The sequence below is a fragment of the Rhincodon typus genome, chromosome 25 (assembly GCF_021869965.1).
Source record: "Rhincodon typus isolate 14 chromosome 25, sRhiTyp1.1, whole genome shotgun sequence".
Lineage (NCBI taxonomy): Eukaryota > Metazoa > Chordata > Chondrichthyes > Orectolobiformes > Rhincodontidae > Rhincodon > Rhincodon typus.
In genome coordinates this window covers 23,841,375-23,866,870 of record NC_063356.1, presented here as the reverse complement: position 1 = coordinate 23,866,870, position 25,496 = coordinate 23,841,375, and the positions used below count along the sequence as shown (strand labels likewise).

Here is a 25,496-nt window from a genome sequence, read left to right as displayed (position 1 = left end):
GTTCATCCAGCTCTACACCTTGTTATCTCAGATTCTCCAGTATCTGCAGTTCCTACTATTTCTGAAGCCATTCTAATACCTTCTCTTTATTAGTTTTCAAACATAGTGTCTCAACTGCTTTCTCTTTCACTCGAACTTCAGACACATCTTCATCTTATTACTGTTGTCACCTAGGGTTTTCTGTTGTTGCTTGCCCTGTCTTTTACCCATCATGGGAATGTACTCAACTGTATCCAAACTAGCTCCCCATTAAAGGCAACACTGTTCCAGTTACAAAAATAGTTTGAATTTTTGTTTACCAATGTTGGATTCCAATTTACCTGACTCAGCTCTGTACTTACCCACTGAAATTGGCATTTGTCCACCAAAAATGGATGTAGGGCTAATCAGGCACAATATTTAAGAAAATAGTGATCTTACATTCTTCATTTTCTACAAATTAAAAATGTGAAAATATATACATTTAACATAAACGTCAAAATTCTTGGAGAAGCAATAGTGGTTAAATAAGGTAGTCCGTCATGGTACAGCTCAGGGTAACTCAAACTGGTTCACAGCACATTGAAGTTATTGCTGCAATGAAACATTAATATACAAAATGGTTCCACAGAAACAATGAGATAATCACCAGACTATTTGTTTTGCTGATGTTGATTAAGGGGATGATGTAAAAGGTTTTCTTGCTGGAGTTCAATGTGTAAATAATTCCAACAGTTAATTCTAAGGCAGCATTATGGAAAGTAAGGTATTGTTTGACATTCTGTAACAAGCTGCTGTTTTCCTGTAAGCTGTCTAAGGCTAATAATCAAATTATTTCAAATTCACAAATTGAACATATATTTTGGTCTAAGAACAACATAATTGCTGAGACTGTAATAATGGTTCAGAAATGTTTATGCAATGCTAAAACATTGTCTAGTGGACAGCAATGTGTTGTGCTTTAGAGCAATTTTGAAAAGCAATTACAAATTGAATGTATTAGTCTCAGTAATTTGTTCACAATTGATTTGTGAAATTGGTCAACTAATTAACTAAGGTTGAAATACCAGGTATCCATCAATTCAAGGTTTACAATAGCAACATTAATTGGAAAATTGTATAATTTAAAATTGAGACATTTAAAATAAAAGCTAACAATGAAAATCTTGAAGGAGCACTCATTTTTAATTTCATTCTGTTTTTGTTCTATTACATATATAAAAAATGTGGTAATTTTATGAACTAAATTACTTTTACTAGAGTAGTAACTTCCATATCTAAGCCAGTCATGCCATTTTCATTGTGAACTGAGCTGAAGTGTAGCCATTTATTCCTTCCTCTGCAATGCACATTAGCCCATCTCGTAGGCTGTGATTATGGGCAATAATGTACTAATGGATGGAGGAGGATTAGCAATGTGGTTATTTAACTGCGATGAAAATGAACACGTGGCTTAAGCACACTGTTAAAATACCTTTATTCAATTAAGCCATCTTAAAGTATACCACTCCTTTCAGCCTCAGGAACTATGAATTGAAAGATAGAATATAGATTATGTTTTTCTGCTATGGATGGAATTGTACCAAACTTCCACCATCCACAAGGTTTAAGAAAGTGGTCTCAGTGACATGCCCATCGACTTTCTGTCTTTTTTCATTGAGTAATGCCTAGCTTTCAGTCGCTGGCTCTCACTCATGTCTCCAATGTAACCAGCATCTCACTGTGCATTGAATGATAAGCACAAATCTACATTGCACTGTTATATGGTATATCAGACCATTGAGCCAAACCAGTGTCCTATAAAGTAAGATTTGTTGCCCAGCCTGGGAACAGGACAAATAATGAGTGAAAGGGGCACTAAATTCTAGCTGTCAAATTCTCCCTTTCAATACATTACTAATTGTGTTCACATTTAATGTTTCCCACACCCACTCAGAGCAAAATGTCCTTGTTTATCGCAGGTACCTGGGTCTTCATGGCATGTTCTTTTTGTTTCCAAATGATGCAATAGTGTCATGAAGTGCAACATACCACGTCAACAGGCAAATATAAAGGTGATTGTGAATATTATCCACGTATTTTGTAAAAACTACATCATTTTATCTTCTTTATTTTTGATTGCAGGCTAAAATGGGAAAAGTGCTGTTTTAAAACCAAAGGTTGTGGAAGGAATCGTTGTACTTTTAAATAAATCAAGGTACTGAAATGTATTGTGTCTGATGTTTAGGAAATCAGGGATGTGGTTTGCAGATAGTGTGGCAATGGAGTGTGTGTGCAGAGTGTAGTTTGGTTGGAAACAAGTAGCTGACTGGTTAGTGTAATTATGACCAATCATGATGCAAATATCATCAGCCTGATGACAACTTGCCAATTGTCTTCTGGACAGCTGAATAGATTGTGGATGTGAACAATGTGCCTCGAAATGTTCAATCCACAGGAAGAGCAGGTGGTCTCTCTCAATGGTAAAATACCTGAAGCTTTAAGAAAGTTACTTACTGCCACCACTTGCTGTAAGCTGTCACCTTTAAACAGTAACTAAGAGACTTTGTAGTTACTGTGCCAATTACCCTGTTCTTCCTTTGAAGAAGTAAAAGAGCCTGGACAAAGGACTTTGAAGAACAGAAAGTCTGAGCAAGCAAAAGGAACATTTCACCAGATCCCTGATTTGAACTATGTTTTCCATTTGTTTTTAACAACCCATAAGACCACTTTGTTTGTTTCAGTCTGTCTCTATTGGAGGCACTTTAAAAGGAGTTTAGAATTATAACTGGTAGCACTGGAGTATAGTACAAAGTTGTTTACTTGTAATTAGAATTTAAATTTGTAATAAATTGAAGTTCTTGTCAAGTACAAGAATCTGGTCAGTATTTTCCATTAACTTGATTCTAACACAGATAAATCAGGAACTTCATGTGCTTTGATGAAATCATTAACTTTGTGGTGACCCCTGCAGTTACGGGGCTTGAGAATCAGCATATTTTCCCAAGTGGGCAAGTGTAACAGTTTCTCGTATCAGGTACGTGGAATTCCCTTTGAATAATGAAGATTCAATGTAGACTTTTAGTTGCATTGATAAGGGTAAAACTTGTGAAATTTTAGTGAAAGCTGCAGCAGGAAGGCAAACCAAATTGCAATTAATCATTTTGACACATTTGTGTCTTGGGTGAACGCTTCTCAAACATTACTTCCTTTTGCGATTATTGCATCCTAAATATACTGCTGCTCCAGCATCCCAAATATCACTTGTTGTTTCACTAGTGAGTAGCTGCCATTGGCTACTACTTTTTATTTCATGCTGAATTTGCTACATGAAGATCTGATAGATCACCTTCCCTTTTAACTTGTGATGTTAGGTGAAGGACAAAGCTGTATCCTGAAAAACAGAATCACCAATTTTGTTGTCAGAGGTTCTCAGAATAGTTTAACACAGAAGCCCATTATTTCTAGTCTTTAATAGGATGTACATGTAGCAACAACTGGGATTTTGCACTCAAATACAATAAAGTGTTCTAACTAACTTCAGGTTTTATGGTGTGTGTCATTACCATTTTCAAGAAAGTAATTTAATTAAAATAGCTTTCTTCCCTTAGGGTTAAGATTCCAGTGATTTTTGTGTTTTCTGCTTACAGTAATGGAAAATATTGGCAGGAAGAATAAAAGGCAATGCCATCATTGTACGATATAAATCTAAGCATTTTGTCAGTTTTTTAAGAAAAGATTCTGGCTGCATTACTTTGATGGAATAGGTTCCAGAGTGTTCTTTTTTTAAACTCTTATCTCAAAATGCCAATTCAAACTGTTTTTCTAGCTAACATTTTTTTTAAATGTCAGGCACCAACACAGGTAAATATGAACCTTAAAAAGGGGTGTAACAGGAGAAACTATTTCTTACAAACCTTTTCTGACTTTTGTGGAAAGCTAGGATTTATTAGCAATCGCATATCTAAAGCCAAACACTACCCCACAAAGAGAAATGCTCTTTGACTAACCTCCTGAATTACAAGGGCAATAATCCTGTAATTTAGATCACGATTTGCAACAATGCATTTCTTCTGCAGATTTGATTACAATGCTTGGATGCAGCAGATATTGTAGAGACAGCTAATTTTCATTCCATTGATTTAGGTGATTATCAAGCTGTGAAACGAGTGAGTGATCCACTCTGCAAGATTACCAGTAATCCACCCAAGACTTTATGTATGTTGAACAGAAAATCTGAGCTTTTTTATTCTATTTCTTTAGAAAAACGATTTTCAGTCGTTGTTTTTTTTTATGTTCCTCTTATTTGGTGTCACTTGTTTTAGTGATATGTGTGTCTATATCCATATCTAGCAGTTCTTTCTATCTAGCAGGGAGTGGGTGGGTGGAATGATCAAACCACCTACACAATACCACAAGCAAGATAACCAAACCATGTGATTCCTTGAGCACATGCCTGCAGCTGATGGGAATCCCATGTTTTTTTCAGCATTGATAGGCAGTTCACTAATTGTGAGGGTGAAGAATTACATTGGCTCATTCACATAGCCAAACTATCAGAGGATCCTTAAAAGTAATGCAAACCTAGACAAAAAAAGTCAGCACTCAGCACCATTGTACTGTTGGTACAGGACATGCAATCACGCTCCTTCTGCTGCCAAAAGAACCTTCTGCTAAATCTAAGCAATTTTCAGTGCTGCCTTCACAGCATGCTGTAGGTTTCTATTGAGTTCCTTCAAAACAATATAGCATGAATATTGCCTTGAAACTACACAGGTGTGCGGCCAAACAGCAATCGTGAATAGGCCATGCAGGTCACAAACGGACTCCAAGCAAGTTTATCTTTGAGGTATGATCATGCAGTTTCACATTAGTCTTAAAGGAGCCACAAAGTGCAACAAACCAGACCTCACATGGTAACAGATTTCAGAACGAACATTGTATGTATCCCTTACTTTGTGAATAGAAATGATGCTGCTCTCTATTTCCAATGGCAAACCAAATTCTTATATTGCAAACCATTCCAAAATCGCAGCGTATACAAAGATAATAGAAAAAAAATTGGAACATTTCATGTTGCAAATTTAGGCTGGCTGGTTTAGCAGCTGCGTCAAAAGCAGCCCATATATTCTGCTTGATTTAAAAAAAAATGTTAAGGATGACCTTTTAGGTTATTGTAAATACAGAACAATTTGTGTCACAACACAACTTGCAGGATTTTTAATTTATTATTGATTGTGAAAATTGAATTGGTTTGATGATTCATTTGTGCATCAGTTGCTACCTAATCCAGAAGGCCAGAAATATACACCAAAATCACTAATTTTAATTGTATTTATATGAAAGGAAAATTGAATATTTTTCCACATTAAAAATTTTACAGCCTTGTGGCAGCTGAGGTTCTCTGTATAATTGTGATATTCTTTCAAGAGTACTTAGACTCACGGAGACATGCAGCATGGAAACAAACCCTTCTGTTCAACTCGTCCATGCTGACCAGATATCCTAAATCAATCTAGTCCCATTTGCCAGCATTTGGCCCAAACCCCTCTAAACTTTTCCTATTCATATACCTATCCAGATGCCTGTTAAACGTTGCTGATGTACCAGTCTCCAACACTTCTTCTGGCAACTCATTCCAAAGACCTACCACCCTCTGCATGAAAAGGTTGCCCCTTGGTCCATTTTAAATCTTTCCCCTCTCACCTTAAACCTATGCCCTCTAGTTTTGGACTGCCCTACCCTGAGGAAAATATCTTAGTTATTCACCTTATCCATGCCCCTCATGATTTTATAAACTTGTATAAGGTCAACCCTCAGCCTCCAATGCTCCAGGAAAAATAGCCCCAGCCTATTCAGTCTCTCCCTATAGCTCAAACCCTCCAACCCTGGCAACATCCTTGTAAATCTTTTCTGAACCCTTTCAAGTTCCACACATCTTTCTTATAGGAGGAAGGCCAGTATTCCAAAAGTGGCCTAACTAATGTCCTGTACAGCCACAACATAACATTCCAACTCCTATAGCGAAGTGTTCTGAGGATTTACTGAGATTGTGAATGTCTTTTTCACAAATTCAAGTTTTTCTCACCCTGAAATAAAGCGAATAGAGTATACCATGTGAAGCCCCTGGGCTGTTTATTAGCTCAATGTATTCAACATGTAAAACATGGGACAATATGCACTTCCCATATAAGTTCAGCAAAACACCGACATTGAAAGATAGCAGATTTTTGGTAAGAACTCATCTGTGTATTCTACTAAAAATGATTCAAAACACAGCATATGGAGAAACTATTATTCAAGTCTTTATTTTGATGTTAGCAACATGATTTTGTTTTAAATGGTTCCAATGCTCTTTCACAAACGTGCAAAAGCATATTTTATATCCCTGCTATTAAAATGACATGCAGCCTTGAATTATCCTTAAATAAGACTAAATAATGCTGAAAATAATTTGTTATTAATTACTTATTATTTTCAAAGGTGATTTGACTGTACTATTTATATATTTATACAGTTATTGATCTAATTGAAATATTATGCCTATGTCACTGTGTAAGTAGAGATTTATGCAAGTATCGCAGACCAAAGAAATCATACAGTTAAAGTCATGCCAGCAGTTTTAACCCTTTTAAGGATGTAGTAAAATGTTTGTAACAATATTTAAGCACCACGAACAAAGCTATTGATCTCAGCAGTAGTATTCTGAAGTTCAAAGTGTTATCAATTTCTATTTGGCGTTTCAATTCTAGTATCTAACATTTTGAAATCTATGAAAGTATTGTTGCTTTGATTCCAAAACCACAATGCCATTGTAATGGTCCGTTGTGGGAATGGAGTAGTTCTGCAGCTTGTAAACAGGACCGTCACATATCAAAGTTACTGATCAGGAGAATTAGCCACAGTGATAGATGTGTGGGGTCTCATGTAAGAAGCAACACATTGAAGATTGATGTAAAATCTCTAGATTCTGTTTTCCCTTATCACATCTCTAGATTTTAGACAGTGTGATAAGGGAAAACTGAATTTTTAAAACCTCACCAAGTGACAATTCCTCACTTATGTGCATGCTCATTGAGCGAGTGTGAACCTGCTATTGGACTATGACTGCACCACTGCTTTGGTTGTGAATAACTAACGATGCATTGAACTTGCTACCTTCTAGTCTGTCTGGCTCAGTATTGCATCACTCAGCATCTTTCCGCAGTGAATCATTGCAGGAGAGCTTTTATATTTTCAGTGGGCGCAAGGACAGCACAGACTTGAAGCATATTACACAGAGCATTGAGAGAGGGGGAAGGGATATTCACAGCTTCACTTATGAGAAGGTAATAAACACACAAAATTGAAGGCTTTTTTGAATGCATGAAGTTACATTTGGTGAGATGCAGCATTAGTGCAGGTGCATCAATACTGTTTGGTATTGTTCTTGCATTCTGCTCCCAGATGAATTTTTCTTATCACTCTGACTCTGTGTACAGAATTTTCAATACATTGCAATTATTATCAAAACTGTTGAGCCATTTCCACGTCAGGAGCCTTATGAAATTCACACTGGGTTTTGCCAGGAATCTTCAGCTAACCAAGGGCACCACTATCTGACATTTGGGCTCACTGACCAATTTGGGGAGAGTGGACAGGGTCACACATTGGAGCTGTAAGTTAAGGTTTTCTAATTAAGGTGACCATATAAAAGGCTCACAAGTTCTTACATTTTTGATGCTGCAGTAACTGTGGGAATGGAGAGAAGACTTAGGAATATCTTTCTCACTTAGACACCCTGCTTATAGAATATGACAGACAGGAGAAAAACGGGAGAAAGCAACAGGACAACTTCTCCAACTAAATATGCAATAATGGATGAGTCAAACTATTCATCAGGAACAATATAGTCCCTTTAGCATGGAGAAACCTCACCAGGAGCCTAAAGGCTAAGACAAACAGGGACTACATGTGGCATAACAGTTACAGGTGCCAAGCACCACACTCTTAACTTCTCGGCATTATCCTGAACAGCATTCATCAGAATTTCTCACTGTTAATTTGTTATAGTCCTGAAGGTCACTTAATAAAGGATAGAACTGGACCCAACTTTTACACACTTTTATAATCATCTACTTAAGTGTTAAAAATTACCAGCATGCACCTCCTAACTCAACAGCCAAAGTTATCTCATTTACTGAAGATGGGAAAGTGATTTTCTTTTCCTGCTGTTTGCTAGTCTGATTTCATGTAAATGATGTATGACACTAAAAGTGAAAAGATTTCCTCAGAACTTGACATAGCCCAAGGAATGACTTGATAGTTTTTTTGACAAAAGGTGCAGATCCACATAAAAATATTGTATTTTTAAGGCTCTGTTAACATTCATAGTTAGAATTAATTTCATGTATAATTTTCTGGGTTGTTTTATTTTGAATGTCATTGATTGTTTTAGGATGTTGTGGCTTGTTTCACCTGCTGTGGTTCAATTTGTCACAGCTATCAAAATGTGAGCAGACTTTTCAGACCAGGTTATCTGATGTGGATTGGGCGGTAGATTCCTCAGTGAGATAGAAAAATGATGATTTTTTTTTCCCAGTTTTCAGCTACAAAACATCAACCAGGCAGGGAAAAACCTCAAGAGAGATCTGTGTAAATGTAATAATGTTAAATTAACATGGAGGGATAGAGATATGCACTCCATTGAGTATCCTCTTAATTTATGTCAGTCCATGTCTATTTAAAGGGCACGAATGAATCCTCATGTAATGCCCACTACCTTCAAATAATATAATCAGATGAGGTGTGTGTTTGTATGTCTGCCTGCTTGAGACATGGTTTTTGTGAAGCCTTACTGGATCTTTCTGGGGTGGAATGTGATACACCAAAATGATGACTTGAGTTGATTAGGCTAATTAAAATGCAGCTACCATAAACCTCCATTAAAAGAACAGCAAAAACTGTTTTGGTGCAGGAGTACGTGGTTTTTACTGAGAGGTTTATCCAATAAATGATGGTCTTACTAAGCAATCTCTGACACCCATCTGATCAGCAGTGCTGATAATGCTCATTCATTGTAAAAATCAACACCACAACTTTCGTTCAATGGACAAACGTGCCAACTAGCACAATTAAACATAATTCATAAACAAGTAACAAGCATTCATCTGCACTTATTCATCTCTTCCCAGGCACCTTACAATTCCATCCAAACAGGGTGAGGCAGTGACTAGTTTGATCAGGGACGAGGGACCAACTGTGGCAGTTGGTCCTCCATTCAGAGGCAGCTTGGTAGCCACTGGAAATACATGCCTGATTGGGAACGAGGTCTTGTAGAGGGGGTTGGGGGGTTTCAGATGTTAGCAATGTTCTGCCATGAAAGCGTGAGCCTTACTGAGGCACTGCTGCTCAGATCTGTTGATGGAGCTGATTAATTTTCCATGGGCTTTGTGGAGGGTGTCTCTTCTTCTTCCAGCCTGATGTCTGTGTCTGTTCCCTCTGGCAAGTGGAGCGCCAAGCATCTAAGGAGAGAAGGTGCTGGTGTATGTTCTTCCTGCTACTGCAGATATTACATTGCAGTTGGTGTTGATGCTTCTCAAGTTCTTCACAAAAGGTGCAAGGTGAAACTATAAAAATTGCCCCTGGGCAGAGGTGAAGTTTGGCATTGGGAAGGGCAACTGAAGGTGAATGAAATGCTAGACATGTGAAGTGTCATCCAAGAAGGTGACCTGTTATCTGTCAAGCAATGAAAAAACTCCCTGAATGAAGCAGTACTATTAATATTAACTTCTCATTCTGGCCATAGCTGGAACTTACCAGATCCATGATCAAAAGTTTCTCATTTTTTCTGTTTCACTGAAGAAACACTCCCAAAATGCATTCACCTTTTTCACTCTAACAACTGATCAGGAAACACGTACTCTGGATAATAAAGCCAGCATTTAGAGTTTAATTACCTACCAGAATCTGGAAATGCCTTCCCCCAATAACTACACAGGGTCTCCCCTGCTTATCAAGCACATCTGGGTGAATCCCAAAAGAGGGTTAGTTGATATCAGGATCTGAATTTGACGTTATCTTTTGGCGATGCATGAACCCACAATACATACAAACCAGTTCCCCTGCTTTGAAAAGGGTCCCCAATGTCTCAGTATTCAAATAGTTAGTCTGAAAAAAGACCATGCTTAATTTATAAAGCAACTACTTAAGGGGTGTGAATATTTTTATCTTTATACTTTTCAATGTTATCGATTCAGGACTAATCTGGCTCCTCTGGTCGCTTACTATAAAGGCTTATTAAAACTTCTTAGTATCTCACAAAAGAGCTGGAGTTAGAATCTTCTGCTTCAATATCATATTTGATTTGTGCCTGAAGTTCACACGCAGGTCTGAGCCAATCTCTTGGGAAGGATTTGCATATTGATTCCTGGGGAATGCCCTTGAATGTGCGTCCACGCCTGTCATCTCTGCATGCAGAGCTGTGTGAGCAGCATCGCAAGCAGGAAGGCTGAGAGCTGCATGTGTATTATTGCGGGTAGTGCTTGATAGACAACCGGATTGCACACAGGAAAGAGACTGCAGGTACAACCGACAAGCAATAGGGTTGATTATCAAACTTTTAGTGGAAGATACCAGGAATTTGTCCACATCTGGTGAGTGGTAAGGGATTTTTATGTAATTTCCTTTTTTGCTAAAAATTGTCTTTTATTTTCACTTTGCAGCTAACTTTGCAAATCAGATGTGTGCATTCAGTGTCAGAATAAATCATTTAAAAAGAAATTTTAATAGCTGGATATTTCAGAAACACAGTATTAAATGAATATTTCTGTGCTATCTTTTCTAATTTTGTAACTATGTTTTTTCTCTGATGGATCTGATAATACTCTTTAAAATTAGTTAAATATGCATGCATGGATTTGACCATACTGGCTGGTTAATATAATATGGGCATAATCAGATTTACTCAGAATGATAGAAATGAGTCTACATTTCTTCTCCTGGTCCAGCTTTATTTATGTACTCAAGGACAAAGCAGTTGTACTCTGAAAAATTCTATCACAATCTGCACAAGTAGTAGCAGGCAATCACGGGTGGACAGTGTGGGAGACGCAAGGAGCGGATATAAAAATATGAGGAAAGAAACTCGAAGGCTTTGTACTGCAGTGGTGTCAAAATGCACCTGTACTTTCAAATCTTGTACTATAGTGCTAAAATATGGCATGTCTGCATCAGCGTAATCCCATATCTTGCCTATGTATTAAGCAAAATGTGTAAAAATTAGGCAAGGACAAGCTGTACCACCACAAGCCTCTTAATAGAAACAACCCTTGGGTTCCCATTAATCAAATACAATGTAGTTAACGAGGTTGGGATTGATGCTTAACCAAATATTCCGTTTTCATTTGCCCCATGGCTACTGCGTTTAAATTCTTCCCATTGTTTGCTGTTACCTGTGAAATTTAAAATATTATATTTCTTTATCTGTATTAAATACAGATTTAATAAATGTAAGTCCTCCACATTTCAGGATATTAATTGTTACGCATAGGCTAGAAATCATTGACAGCATAATTTACATTTGTAACAAGTATTCAATGCAAATAAATGATTCATTGTTAAAATATATATCACAAATTGATCCAATCAACAGCTTTACATTATGAATGGCATAATGAGTGTCAGCTATTGCGGTAATAACATTCCTTTGAGTAACTAAGAAGATTCTAGGTTCTAGCCCAACTCCAGGTCATAAGTATTTCAGATAGGCTAACACTTCATTTCAGTTATAAAGGTGTGAATCATTATCAATAATGCTATATTTTGGAAGAGTCATGGAGTTAAGTCCCTGTCTACCTGTTCAACTAGGAATTAATGATTCCATGGCATCATTTGAACGTACCAGGAAGTTTGTTTAGTGTCTCGAACCATTTTTCCCATTCAAAGATCCTCAAAGATGGAATGATTGTCATGGTTTGGGTGTTGTGTGTGAACCTTCCTCTGTGCAAATTTGTTGCATATGTCCAAACAAAAAATTGAAGTAATCTCAAAAGCAATTCATTGGATACAAAGTATTTTGAGAACATTCTGATAATATGCAAAGGTCCTCTACACATTCAACGTTTTCTATTTTCTCCATTTGAATGTCCCTTGAGGGTCAATTTTTACATGAATGCTGATGATATCCATTTACCTTTTCAACCCTCCCCTGTTCCTAAATTGTCAGACTACATATTTGAAATCCGGTACTGGTTGAGCAGAAATTTCCTTCAATTAACTATTGAGAGGAATAAACGTCATTGCCTTTGGTACCCACCTCAGGCTCTATTCCTTATTCAATACCTCTATCACTTTCCCTGGAACTTTCTGAAGCTGAACAGGACTGATTACACCCTTGATGCCTACGTCATCCTAAAATGATTCATTGACCATATATCCACACCTTGCACTACAAGTGGTTGTTTCGACTTTTCTAATATGATCTGACTCTGCTCCTGCCTCAGGTCATCCATTGAAGTCTTTCTCTGACTCTGAACTTTTAGACTTGACTATTCTAATGAACCCATAGCCATTCTTCCACATTTGACCTACTATTATGGCATCTTAAACAAATCCCATATCCTAACTTTACCAGGGTCTCTTTTCATATCACCCTCTGATTGCACTGGCCTAAAATTGGTTCCCAGTTATGCAATACCTCAGTTTTAAAATTCTCATCTTCATCTATAAATTTCTTCATGGTCTTGTTATAGCCAATCTCTATACCCTTCTTCACCCCATAACCCTCCTAGATTACTGCTTTTCTCTAATTTTGAGCCTGTATCATCTGCAATTATAATTGCTCCGTATTTGGTAGTCAAACCTGCAGCTGCCAAGGCCCTACATTCTGAAGCCCCTTTGCTAAAGCTATTTATTTTTATTTCCATTTCCATTTAAGATATTCCTTAAACCCTACCTTGTTTGCTTGATATCTCCTGGAGTGGCTGGGTGTCAAACCTTGCCTTATAATGCCAGAGTGAGGTATGTTATGATGCTTTATTACGTAAAGGGCTACCTGTATATAATTGTTATTGTAGTATTTAATATTCACAAGTTTTATTATACGCCAATCAGGCAAGAGGATTTCTGTTTTAGTCCCTATTCTGTGCTGAGTTAGTTATTTTTACTTCAATCAGGAACCGACATGCTTGGAAAGATAACATCAGTCAAAATAAAGCATAGACAAAATAGACAATGTTGTCAAGGACACTAAGGGGCTCTAAATGGAAACACTTCATGGGTTCCCATTAATCAAAGCCTTCCCAATACTGTGTGAAAGTAGAAGGATGATCATCAAGTGAGGGCAAGATCAGGCTCAACTGTGAGCTGTATGTTTCTGCATGAGGAATGCCCACTTGGATTAAGGAGTAAAGGGTAGCTGGCATTGATATGAGTCTTTTGCAAGAGGTAGAAACAGACATTTAAACATATTTTATCAGTTATTCACTAACTTGATTGATAGATTGAGTCATTTCGAGCTTTGGTTATAATCTAAATGTTTTAGAAAAATGCAAAATAAGCAAATTGACAAAGTTGCAACATGATGCAAGAATTTGATTGTAAATAATTCAACATATTGGCAATTGAGATGGGCAACAGAAGTGTATATTTATATAAATAGTAGTTTTTTTCATATAGATCTTGAATATTGATGAGAAAAGACATTTTGTTGAAGCTTTCACCCTGCACTCATCTGAACATTTGTAAGGATAGCAATGTAAAGAGACACAATACTTTATACTGTATGTGATGAGAGTGCTGATTTGCTGGCAAGCAGTGTGGTAGAGGTGTTACCATGGAGAGTTGAATAATGACTAACAGTTCCTAGCTTTGTTTAAATTTAAACCAGGCAGATTGGTATGGATTGGTCAAGACATTGCTCTGATGAATGAATATATCATCATACACTTGACCCTGTACTTTGTAGACAGACACGTCGTGTCTGTTTCAACTTAACAAAACAGGTGACAGCTATTCTCTGCTTCCTTACTCAACGTAATATTAGAATGAATAGCTAAATTGATATCATCTCCATGCAATATATTCCAAAGTCAAAATTAGCACCATGAGGGCTCTTGTGATGCAGTGGTAGTGTCCTCCCACGATCCAGAAGCATGTGTGAGCAGCATCGTAAGCAGGAAGGCAGAGTGCTGCATGTGTATTATTGCAGGAAGTGTTTGAGACACAACCGGATTGCACACAGGAAATGGTTTAAGTGTGTAATAACATCTCTGAACAGATTTGAATCAAAAGTATTAAAATTATAACTATTATGATGTCAATTCAAAAATTGGCTAAGAATTTTAAAGAAAATCCTTCTACTTCAGTAGAATCTGAGCAACTCAATCTTTTATTTACCAGATGCTTGATAAACAGAGGCTGCATCAGACACTTTGAACTGTTAAATATGTGACAAATCTATTGCTAATACGGTGGTTTTATTTTTCTGAGATGTGTTGTGCAAAATAACTTGTGACAAGCCTTGCATTTTGAAAAAAAGAAGTTTTTTTTCTGAAATGTCCCCTTATCCAAAGTGAAACTAATATATCCCCAGAAAAGTAGATTAATTAACTAATCAAAAACCAAAAGAACTGCAAATGCTGGAAATCATAAACAAAAACAGAAATGGCTGAAAAAGCTCAGCAAGCCTGGCAGCATCTGTGGAGAGAAATCAGAGTTAATGTTTGGGAATAGTGATCCTTTCTGAGAACTGAGTCTGTTCTGTGAGAATTTCTCATCCACAGCATCAGTCCAACATTGTGCTACCATACCCAATTAGGTGCCAGCTGAGTCAGGGCAATAAAACTAACCTCACTGATCAAGATCTCCGTGTCGTCTTCCAAGCTATAATAAACAGAAGCCTCAGGCTTTTGTTTTTGAACAACAAAGCTGATTCCCAAGAGCAGTCATAACTGGCAGTAGGGTGTTTGCACTGGCACTGAACACCAACATCATTTCATTTGGGATATATCAACAGTGTACAATGAAGTGAAGATATTCCACAAGGCAGGCAAATCAGTTTGTCAGCAAAATTCCCTTTCCACTCTGCTTATCCAACAAACCATAAAACGCCTTCAGCTCAAGCAACCTCATCCCGATACACATGCACCTTACCATATAGGATAAGGGCTGTTGTCATACTGAAACAAACAGAATAACTGTGCTATGTAAACAACTCTGCAAATGTTTGCAATGAGGATGGCCATGAGGTCCAAATTGTATCCTTACAGAAATAGAGCCTTTGTTTGCTCAGTGTACCCTGTATATGTGCCTGGTCTCTGCAATGCTGCCTGATTTTCCTGTTTTGACACAATGCTGCAGTTATAGCTGGTCTGCCATTATGATTGTGGCCAAAGGAAAAGCCAATTTTGTTTGAAGTTGATCTGAGTAAAGGTTTAGAGATGGGTGTCAACATTTTGTTTAAGAAATATTTTTACAAAGTGCTCTAGAAAATGAAGATCATGGGAGTGATATCAAATTTGAAAGAATGGATTAAAACAAGGTTCTCAGAGGCCTGTAATCAGTCAGTGAAGTTGGTGTCCCCTTCGGTTCACAAACTCCTCAATTGCACTTGGTGATAGTAGCTGTTCTGTTTGATTTTTCAGGCGTAACTTATGGTGAGTTCAAGTGAAATGTAACATCAGGAAATTTTGTAATTGAAATGCTGGACCAAGTAAATTAACATCGGAGGAGATTTGCAAGCTGAAGATTTGACCTGTTAAAAGGATCAATTAAGTTTAATCAATAATGCACTAAAGCGCATATTTACTTGGTATAGAGTCATAGAGATCTACAGGACAAAAAAAGACCCTTCAGCCCATCAAGTATGCACTAGTCAAAAACAATCACCTGTTCTAATCCATTTCCCAGTACTTTGATTCACACCCTTGCATGCATTGGCATCACAAGTGCACATTTGGAATTATAGAATCTCTACAGTGCAGAAAGAGGCCATTCAGCCCATTGAGTCTGCACCAACCCTCCAAAGAGCATCCCACCCAAACCCAACACTTCCCAATCCCCATAACTCTGCATGGAGTTTTTACCATGGCTCATTCACCTAACCTCTAAATACTTCCCAAATGTTATGAGGGTTTCTGCCCTTTCAGGCTGAGAGTTCCAGATTCCCACCACCCTGTGAGTGAACAATGGTTTCCTCACATCCTCTTTAAATCTGTGTCCCTTGGTCATTGCTCCCTCTACCAAGGGAAAGGCCCTTCCTGTCTACCCTATCTATGCCCCTTTGTACTTTTACACATCTCAATCGCATCTTCACTCAGCCTCTTCTGCTCCAAGGAAAAAAGTCCCGGTCTGTCAAATCTCTCTTCATAACTAAAACCCTGCATCACTGCACATTTCTCTTGCAGTAACCACGTAATACAACCAGAAATGCTAAAAATGTTGAGATTTGCAACCATTTTCTCTTTCATTTATCAAATGTGCAAAATAGAATAGAAAAAGCTATATTGGATATGGAGTTTAAAGTAATCAAACAGATATTTAGTACTGGTACGAAAAGCTTTAAGTCCCTCCTCAAAGCTCCATAAATGAGCACAATTAGCAAAAACTCACCATGATTAATTTGATCTGGAATGTCACAGGTTTTGATTACAGGGCTAGCTTCCACTAGTAATGTTATCTTAAAACAGCAAGTTGTGTTTTTTTCTTTTAAGTATTGTTCTAGGCATAATTTGATTTTAAAATTCTGCTTTTTGCTAAAGTCAGTTGGGTTGGAAAATGTCACTGGAGAAAAAAATTCAGTGTAACTTAGCAGAAGATATCTAAAACAGATGTTATGTGTGACAGGTTAAACTGTTGAAGGATGCAGTTTATTGGATCATTATAGACAGATGTTGATGGAGTTGCTTTTATCTTTGAAATTACTCTACAATTTGAGGAGTTCACAGACATAATACATATGATACGTATGAAATTATTATTCCACAGCATAATGAGGCATAAATTACTGGCTGGTAATTCTTCTAAAAGCAAGTTCAAACCCAAACCAGGCCATAAAAAAAGGTTAGAAAATCTAAAACAGTAGTCAACCGTAACAAGGAAGCAAGATTGGTGTGCTAGTAATCTACTAGCTAGCTACTCATCTGAATCTTAAGTGTTTTTGGCAGTATTATTTGTATTTAAATTGTGACTGTCTCTCAAAAATTCCAGTTCTGAAGGTGAAGTACCTTTGTGTCAGCAAAACCATCATTGACTTAAATATTTTATTGCTCTTCTACAGTGTTCAGGGTTACTTTACACGTTGTACTAGGTCATAATTCTATCCTATATGGCATAGCCTGGTGTAAATAATTTTATGAATAATGAATATTCTACTGTGAAAGTGAAGGTTTAAATCTGAATTGCTTTAAATGTGCTCCAACAATAAACAATAAACAATAAGTAATGAGTACATAACCACCAAACACTAAACATTTTTTTTTTTAAATAAGTAGCAAGTTTATAGCTTCTTACTATAAGTTACAAACCTCATCGTTGTAGAACTTCCAAAGAAAGGTGAAAGTGGGCGATCTGGGTGTTGAGTTAAATTCAATTCTTTACATCTGAGAAGACTCAAGCAGAGATCTTAGAAACAAAGAGAAAAAAGTACAAGCCTTCAGGAAAACAGCTCACAAGATATTCAGATAGCAAGAACTGCAGATGCTGGAGTCAGATAACACAGTGTGGAGCTGGAGGAACACAGCAGGCCAGGCAGCATCAGAGGAGCAGGAAAGTTGACATTTCAGGTTGGGACCGTTCTTCAGAAACAAAGAGGAAGAAAGGAGCTCAGAAATAAATAAAGAGAGGAAGAAAGGAGCTCAGAAATAAATAGAGAGAGGTGGGGTGGGGCTAGGGAAGGTAGGTAGAATGGTGATAGGTGAGTGCAGGTAGGGAGCAGTGGCGATTGGTCAGTGGGCTGGATGGGGCGGATATGTGGGAGAGGAGATAGACAGGTAGTGCCAGGTCAAGGAGGCGGGGATGAGAGGGAAAGTTGGTCATGGGATGAAGCTGGGGGTGGAGAGATTTTGAAACTGGTGAATTCTATGTTCAGGCTATCGGGCTGTAGGCTCCCGAGGCAGAATATGAGGTGTTGTCCTCCAGTTTGCAGGTGGCATCATTGTGACACTGGAGGAGGCCCAGGATGGACATGCCACTCAGGGAGTGAGCAGGGGAGTTAAAATGGTTGGCGACTGGAAGGTGTTGTTTGTCGCATACAGAGCGCAGATGCTCTATGAAATGTTCTACGAGTATGTGCTTGGTCTCACCGATGCAGAGGAGGCCACATTGGATGCAGCAGATGCAGTAGACCAAGTTGAAGGATGTGTAGGTGAATGCCTGTCTAATGCGGAAGGTTTGTTTGGTGCCTTGAATGGAGGTGAAGGGGGAGATGTAGGGGCAGGTCTAGCACTTACTGCAGTTGCAGGGAAAGGTGCCGGGGGTGGTGGGGCTAGTGGGGAGGGTGGAGTAGACGAGGGAGTCACGGAGAGAGTGGTCCCTATGGGAGGCAGATAGGGGTGGTGAGGGAAATATCTCTTTGGCTGTGGGGTTGGATTGTAGGTGGCGGAAGTGGCAGAGAATGATACATTGGATGCGGAGGTTGTTGGGGTGATATGTGAGGAGCAGGGGTATTCTGTCTTTTTTATTGTTGGGGGTAGGGGATGTGAAGGCAGAAGTGTGGGAAATGCAAGAAATGCAGTTGAGGGCATTTTCGATGACCGAATTAGGGAAGTTGCGGTCCTTGAAATAGGAGGACATCTGGGATGTTCAGGAATGGAACACCCCATCTTGGGAGCAGATGCGGCGGAGGTGGAGGAATTGGGAGTAGGGGATCGCATTCTTGCAGGAATGTGGGTGAGAGGAGGTGTAGTCCAGGTAGCTGTGGGAGTCGGTGGGCTTGAAATAGATGTCAGTTTTGAGGTGATCACCAGAGATGGAGACGGAGAGGTCCGGGAAGGGGAGGGACGTAACGGAGATGGTCCAGGTGAATCTGAGGTTGGGTGAAAGGTGTTAGTAAAGTTGATGAACTGTTCAAGCTCCTCATGGGAGCAGAAGGCAGCATCGATACAGTCATCGATGTAGCGGAGGAAAACATTGGGGATAGCGCCAGTGTAACAGCAAAAAAAGAACTGTTCCATGTATCCTATGAAGAGGTAGGCATAGCTTGGACCCATGTGGGTGCCCTTGGACACCCGCTTAGTTGGTAGGAAGTGGGAAACTGGAGTAAGTTTGATTGCAGTGCCAGAAGATGTCAGTGCATTGCTTGATTGTTAGTTTAGCTGTCATATAGAACAAATTACAAACCCTAGGGTATATAGAATATGAATGCCAATTCAATTCACCAGATCTTTTCTTCTCAAAGGTTAATGACTGACTAGAGAGAAACTTTGAATCTAAAATAACCTTCATCTTGGCTTTGTTGTGTAATCTTTGATGTTGACTTAGGTTTGGTGCTAATATCTGGTCGTGTAGTCACAATGTGAGTTGGTTACTACTTTTGTTGGGGTGGTTCAAACAAAAGTGACTGTTCCAGTGATTTGAATGATGAGAAGATATGAGAATCACTGGAAAGCTCCCAATGTCTTTCAGTAAGTTGCTCATGAAGTCCAATCACATTGGATTTGTATATCTAAACAATGGATTACAGTATAGGCTGTTGAAATTTCTTAACATGAAGTATTTACTTTTCAGCTTGACACTTTAAAGAAGTTTGTGGATTGTTATTTAAAGGTCACTTTTGTTCTTCACATTGTAGTAAAGAAAAATGGTGGTAGTCTGTCTACCTCCGATGTTCAGCCTAAAATCATTGATACCTCTGTATAAAATTGGGTGACATTTAGTATGATGTGATTGTTCATAGTTGGATTATTTGTGATTTTAGAGTTAGGTGCTGTGGGTACGTTTGTCTTGTGTTCCTGAAATCTGGGGTATTACTGCAGAAAACTAACTCTTGAGAAACAACATGAATCCAGGTTTTAGTAAGATGACGTCTATACTCCTGTTCATTAGTATTAAGTTTCATTTAAAATAACTAGAAAGAATGAATGGTAAGAGATAACCAACCAATATTTCAATTTTCAGAGAATCAGAGTCAGGACATATCCTGAAAAATGTGTGTCAGGACCCCTCAAATGTCCCAATGTGCAAGCTACATTATCATTTCCCAGGAAGTTTCAATTTCCGATAGGCAATTACCTGGCGCCTGGCGCCTTGTGAAAAGGTCCACAATGCTTTGTTCAAGTCAGAATTTTTGAAGTCTTCCAACTTTCTTACCAGGATATATTAGAGGAATTGAAACCTGCACTTATTCCTAACTAAACAATACTGTTGACCCCCAAGTCCCCCACACTTACCTTCAAGTCATCCACATGACCAGGGACTCACTCTCACTGACATCGTCAGAATACCCGCATTGACACCCCCACCATGATTATGAAGGTCCATCCTGCCAATACTCCACCCTTCCATACCGTCCCAGCACCCACCCTTGGCTCACTTGCCACTGACTGCATCCACAAACATGTGAATATCCCACCAGACATCTGGCCATTCCCTGACACCTAGTTAATGCTACCTTTTCACCAAGTTCCTGCCACTTGGACCCTTCACCCACCTGCCACCCTTTCCATTCACCTACCTGTCACTCCACCCTTAGAGTTTGCCCAATTATCTACCAAACTACACTGCACCCAACCATCTGCTACTCTACACTCTTTGGTGCTTGCTATGCTGCCTGTCCAAACTGAACCTCTCTCTTGACTCTCCTCCCCTGCCCCTTTCCCTAGCTGGTATCCTAACCACTATCCCAATGTCACTCTACCCTTTACTTACCTACCATCCTAATCCCTCACTCAACTTGCACCCCACCTCTACAGTGACTTCCCCCCTCACCAAATATGCCACCAATCCCATAATTCACCTACTTGGCACATACCACTTGGACAAATGAGACTACATTTTTACCTCCTGCCATACATCTAGCCCCTTACCCATCTGCAAACTTAGCTTTTTCCCCACCTGCCTGCTACCCCACCACCACATCCACTTACTTTCACATCTACCTTCTGTCACCAGCTTCTCAAAGTGGCTTTGGCAGTTTTTTAAATATTTTACTCAGTGGATTATAACTGTTATTGATGTAAAATAGCAATAATGCTTTTGCAAGGATTCACTCCAATATTGTGTTACTTTCTCGACTGCATCAGTATCTAACTTTCTATCAGATCCAAAAAAAAACCCGTGCAAAGGTAAGAAGGCAACTTTTTGACTTGAAAGCAAAAACAGAAATTGCTGGAAAAGCTCAGCAGGTCTGGCAGCATCTGTGGAGAGTAATCAGAAGTTAACTCTTTGGGTCGAGTGACCCTTCCTCAGAACGTTTTGACTCCTGTGGGTTGAGAGTAGGATTGGATCCAGTGACTCAGGCTCCAGTTATTGTGACCAGTCATCACCATGACGTGGCTCCTTACATACTTGGTCAGTAACTATTCTTAGGGCATGTTATAAATAACGCTTTTCCCCACATTTGCCTCCTAGACCTTGTAAATTCACTACAGGCTCAGATGACCATAGGTCTGCCCTCTCATCAGAAAGAGACAACTAGTGGAGGTTTAACCTGAGAGTCACCATGCTTCAGGCAAAGGCTGAGGTTGAAAGTGTGGAACTGTACGCTGGCCCTTTTAATTGATGAATAATTAATAATGTGAGTGAACTGTTTCCTCACAGTTCCTCCAAACAACCACACACCCATCCACCCCAAGAAGTCTCTTTTGCTTAAGGTGTCAACGTCCAACAAGGTTCTCATTTCTCTTGGAGGATGTCAGGATGCATGTGTTCCCTTTAACGGTTTTTGGAGAAGTGAATGCAGTCGTAGAGTGGGACGGCACCTTCTCTGCAGACATGTGTACTCTTGGAACTCTATTAGAAAGTAGAAGTGTATTGTTGTTGATCAGGACTTCTGGCTCAAAATCTATAAGAAGTTTGTACCAGCACTGTGGTCTGCAGCCTGCCTGGCACATTGATTTTCTTCCTCATGTGTTGTAAGAGCTCGTTCTGTAGTGACCTTCATCATTGACAAGGGCTTGTTTCTCCATGATAATCTTCTGCACACTGAAACAAAAAATTTTGTTCTCGTTCTCTCAAGATTTTGTTTTTGAACCACAATGTTGTCAGCTATGATATTTCTTCATGCAATTTCTGCAGAAGAATGTTCTAAATTCAAATTTCTTCTCCATCCCTGTAAAGATTTCCAATATACTGAAATGTTCTACTCACTGAGGCTGATTAATTTCTTTACTGTTTGCTGCATTCCCTGGTCTGACCCTTCTTCTATTGTTCCAATATATACTTCTATATACTATACATCTGGGGTCATGTTGCTGGCTGGTGTCACCTTTCACTGTGATAACAAAGTGTACAGCTGGATGAACACAACAGGCCAAGCAGCATCAGAGGAGCAGGAAAGCTGAAGTTTCGGGTCTAGACACTTCTTCAGAAAATGAATTTCTGAAGAAGGGTCTAGACCCAAAATGTCAGCTTTCCTGCTCCTCTGATGCTGCTTGGCTTGCTGTGTTCATCCAGCTCTACACCTTGTTATCTCAGATTCTCCAGCTTCGGCAGTTCCTACTATCTCACCTTTCACTGTGCTGTCTTTGCACTTATGTCCATTTACCTAGAATTCCTTTGGTCCTATCACATATGCCATATAGTAAGATGTGACCTGCACGTTTGATAATGAACATTAACAAGATTTATTGAAGTTAAATATATTAAAAGGATGTTAATGGAGGACATTCTCTGGAACCCTACAGACTCAGGCTTCCAGTATGTGATCTGACGTAATTTGAAATAGCTCCTTTTGCACATGTCGTAGCACAGTAGCTATTCTTAAAGTAAAGGTATAATTAACCCCTTACTCCACACAGGTATGCCTTTGCAAAACATAAAGATATGAACAAACTGCATCTTTTCAACAGCCCATACCACTGATTGTGGGTCTGACAGTTCACTATTTACATGGCTTGGTTTATTTATTAATGTTCTGAAAATGGCATGATAAAAGATAAGTAAAAACTTCTTGTGTTTTAAAAGTGTCGAGTCGAAAATGGTTCTTGCACATTGATCACATTCTACGCCTAGTCTTATGATCGACAACCAGTTCTGAAATGCAAGAAGCATTCTTTTAGCTATTTTCTATTAATTTACAAGTTATGCACAGATGATATTGCATCATTCAGACTGAACATTTCACTGTTTTTTCACACATAAGTATGACCAAGAGCCTTGGAGTTAATAAATAGTCTAACTAATCTTGGTCAGCAGTTATCAACTCCAGATTTTTAATGTAGGGAAATGTAAAAGTATATATTTGTCTTTAGTTATAGAGTTAATGCAGGGAGCAGCACTGTGTATGGTGCTGTGGCCTGGATCTTCTTACAAATCCACTAAAGCAATTCTCTGATTTACTGGGGAAGGGCCTGATTTTAAATGGGGTGGATGTGAGCAACACTTTGATGTGTCAGGGTAATTAAGAAAAATTATCTTTGCTTCAAGGAAAAGGATTTGATTACTGTACAACACATTTTAATTCAGAAAAACCATGCAGGTTGTCGGGGATAATTTTAGGTGAAGGGCCTGATACCATCAATTCTTTCTAGGTCAGTTTAATCCCATTATCTGGAACTACAGTTGAAGAAGCAGCTAAATGATGAAGTATAGTTTGTTTATGGTAACAATGTGCTGGCAATTGTACCTGACAATACATTTCTGCAGTAAGCAAAAAGTCAGATGAAATTTAAAATGACACTGCTCTGCCAAAAATGTTTAAAAAATAGCTTTAAAATTGTTACCAAATGATAATGTGCAGCATCTGTAAAATGACTGTAAAAGCAAGGATTAGTTTATATTCCTTTTAGGATTTTACAGCTAATGAACAGTGCTACAAATTTGGATATGGTACACTTTACACTAGCGACAACACCAACTGTAGACAATAGCCTTCAATTTAAATACTGAGGAAAATGTCTTTCTCACCAAGAAAGATATTTACTTTAAAACTGCTATAACCTTGGCACTACTGCTTTATGAACAGCATCAGAGAAACCAGATTTGGACTGACTGATTGAGATTTTGGAACATCACTTAATACCTGAAGAACTGTATCACAACCTGAGTGAACACTTTCAAGAGTGAAAAAGATAACTTTGAAAGCAGAGTGAAAATTTGAGACATGAACAAGAAAGGGAAACCAAAAATTGCTGAACATCATTTTAGCTCTTTAGTTGATCTAATTCAGCCACACATATATCTTTGAGCCCTGTGGGATTAACTGGCCCTATGGACATGACCACTGGTAAATGCAACCAGATAGAGAAAGAAAATCAAATCGAGAAACAATTTCTTGGGAGTGAAGAAGCAGTTGCGTACATAATGCTCCCTGTTGGTTTTGTGTATAGAAATCAGATGTGTCAAATTCCTCCCTTTTTCCTGTGTGATATACAGCTGGTCTCTTGCAGTCCAGGCAAATATATGGCAGGAAACTGGACTTTGATAATCATAGGACAGTGACATATGGCCAAATCTTTACCAGGAAAATTTTCTCAGCAACATTTCAACAATATTCAGATAAAATTCATACATTCCAAAACTGAAATGTGATTATTCATCCTCAGCCATAATGTTCAACCCTGAGAATGTGAATTTAACTCCTATTCTAACCTATGAATCTATCAACATATTTACTAAAAGTTGTTTCTAATCTGTGAAGGATCATGAATTGAGCAGAATAATATGCCATTCAATTGAAGTGTCAGTTGGGTGAGAAAGCAGAACCATGGATCAAAGCAAGAAAATTGACAGCAATTTGGTGAAAGAAATATTGAAGGAGAAATGCAATTTGACACCAAAGTACCTTTCACTTTCACTCCTTTGTGAAAACAGTCTGTAGAAAGAAACAGGTGCTTCTTGAATTCCAAGGATGAGAATGTTATGGAGTAGTTAAACAATACCAATTATAATTATCTCAATTTTGCAATATTAACGGTTTGGAAAATAACATTTTAATGTAGAACAAAATAAGTGGTTGTTTTTCTTCATTTATTCCTGGGAACAGAATCACTGGAATACACAGTTTTCAACCGTGATTCCATAGCATGTGATTTCATTAGTGACAATGAGGTACTAGTATCCAACTGTTACATTGCCGCAATAATGTTCTCTTGCTGTTTTCTAAGCGGTTTAATAAGATGCTTAGCAGCTACAAAAATCTAAGCGTTTAGTAATTCAGCTCAGCACAATCCAATTCTGAGGGAAAATGCAAATGTGATGACCAGAGAAGAAAATATCAACTATTTGGAAATCTGGCCAGAAGAGCAGGAGAAATGCATTACTTAAAAATACAAAAGTAGTATTGCAGTGAAATTGCAATGTATCAAGTTCAGAAAATGTCAAATTCCTGTTGTGCTGAAGCTGTTAGCTATCCCCACCAGCAGAATGGGAAATCCAATTGAAGGATGCCTGTGACTAGGCAA

The 25,496-nt window shown here is 38.5% G+C and overlaps 1 protein-coding gene across 2 annotated transcripts in view; it reads left to right on the top strand.

Annotated features, from left to right (window-relative positions):
• LOC109927190 (synaptotagmin-B) overlaps positions 1 to 25,496 on the top strand; it is a 286,221-nt gene that overhangs the window by 69,304 nt on the left and 191,421 nt on the right. The window contains exon 1 of one of the 2 annotated variants that reach the window (XM_048612121.1): positions 10,493 to 10,592. The exons of the other annotated variant lie outside the window; for it this stretch is intronic. The gene's annotated coding sequence lies outside the window, so the exon portion shown is untranslated. Of the gene's footprint in view, positions 1 to 10,492; positions 10,593 to 25,496 lie in introns of those variants that run through there. 2 annotated transcript variants of the gene reach the window in all.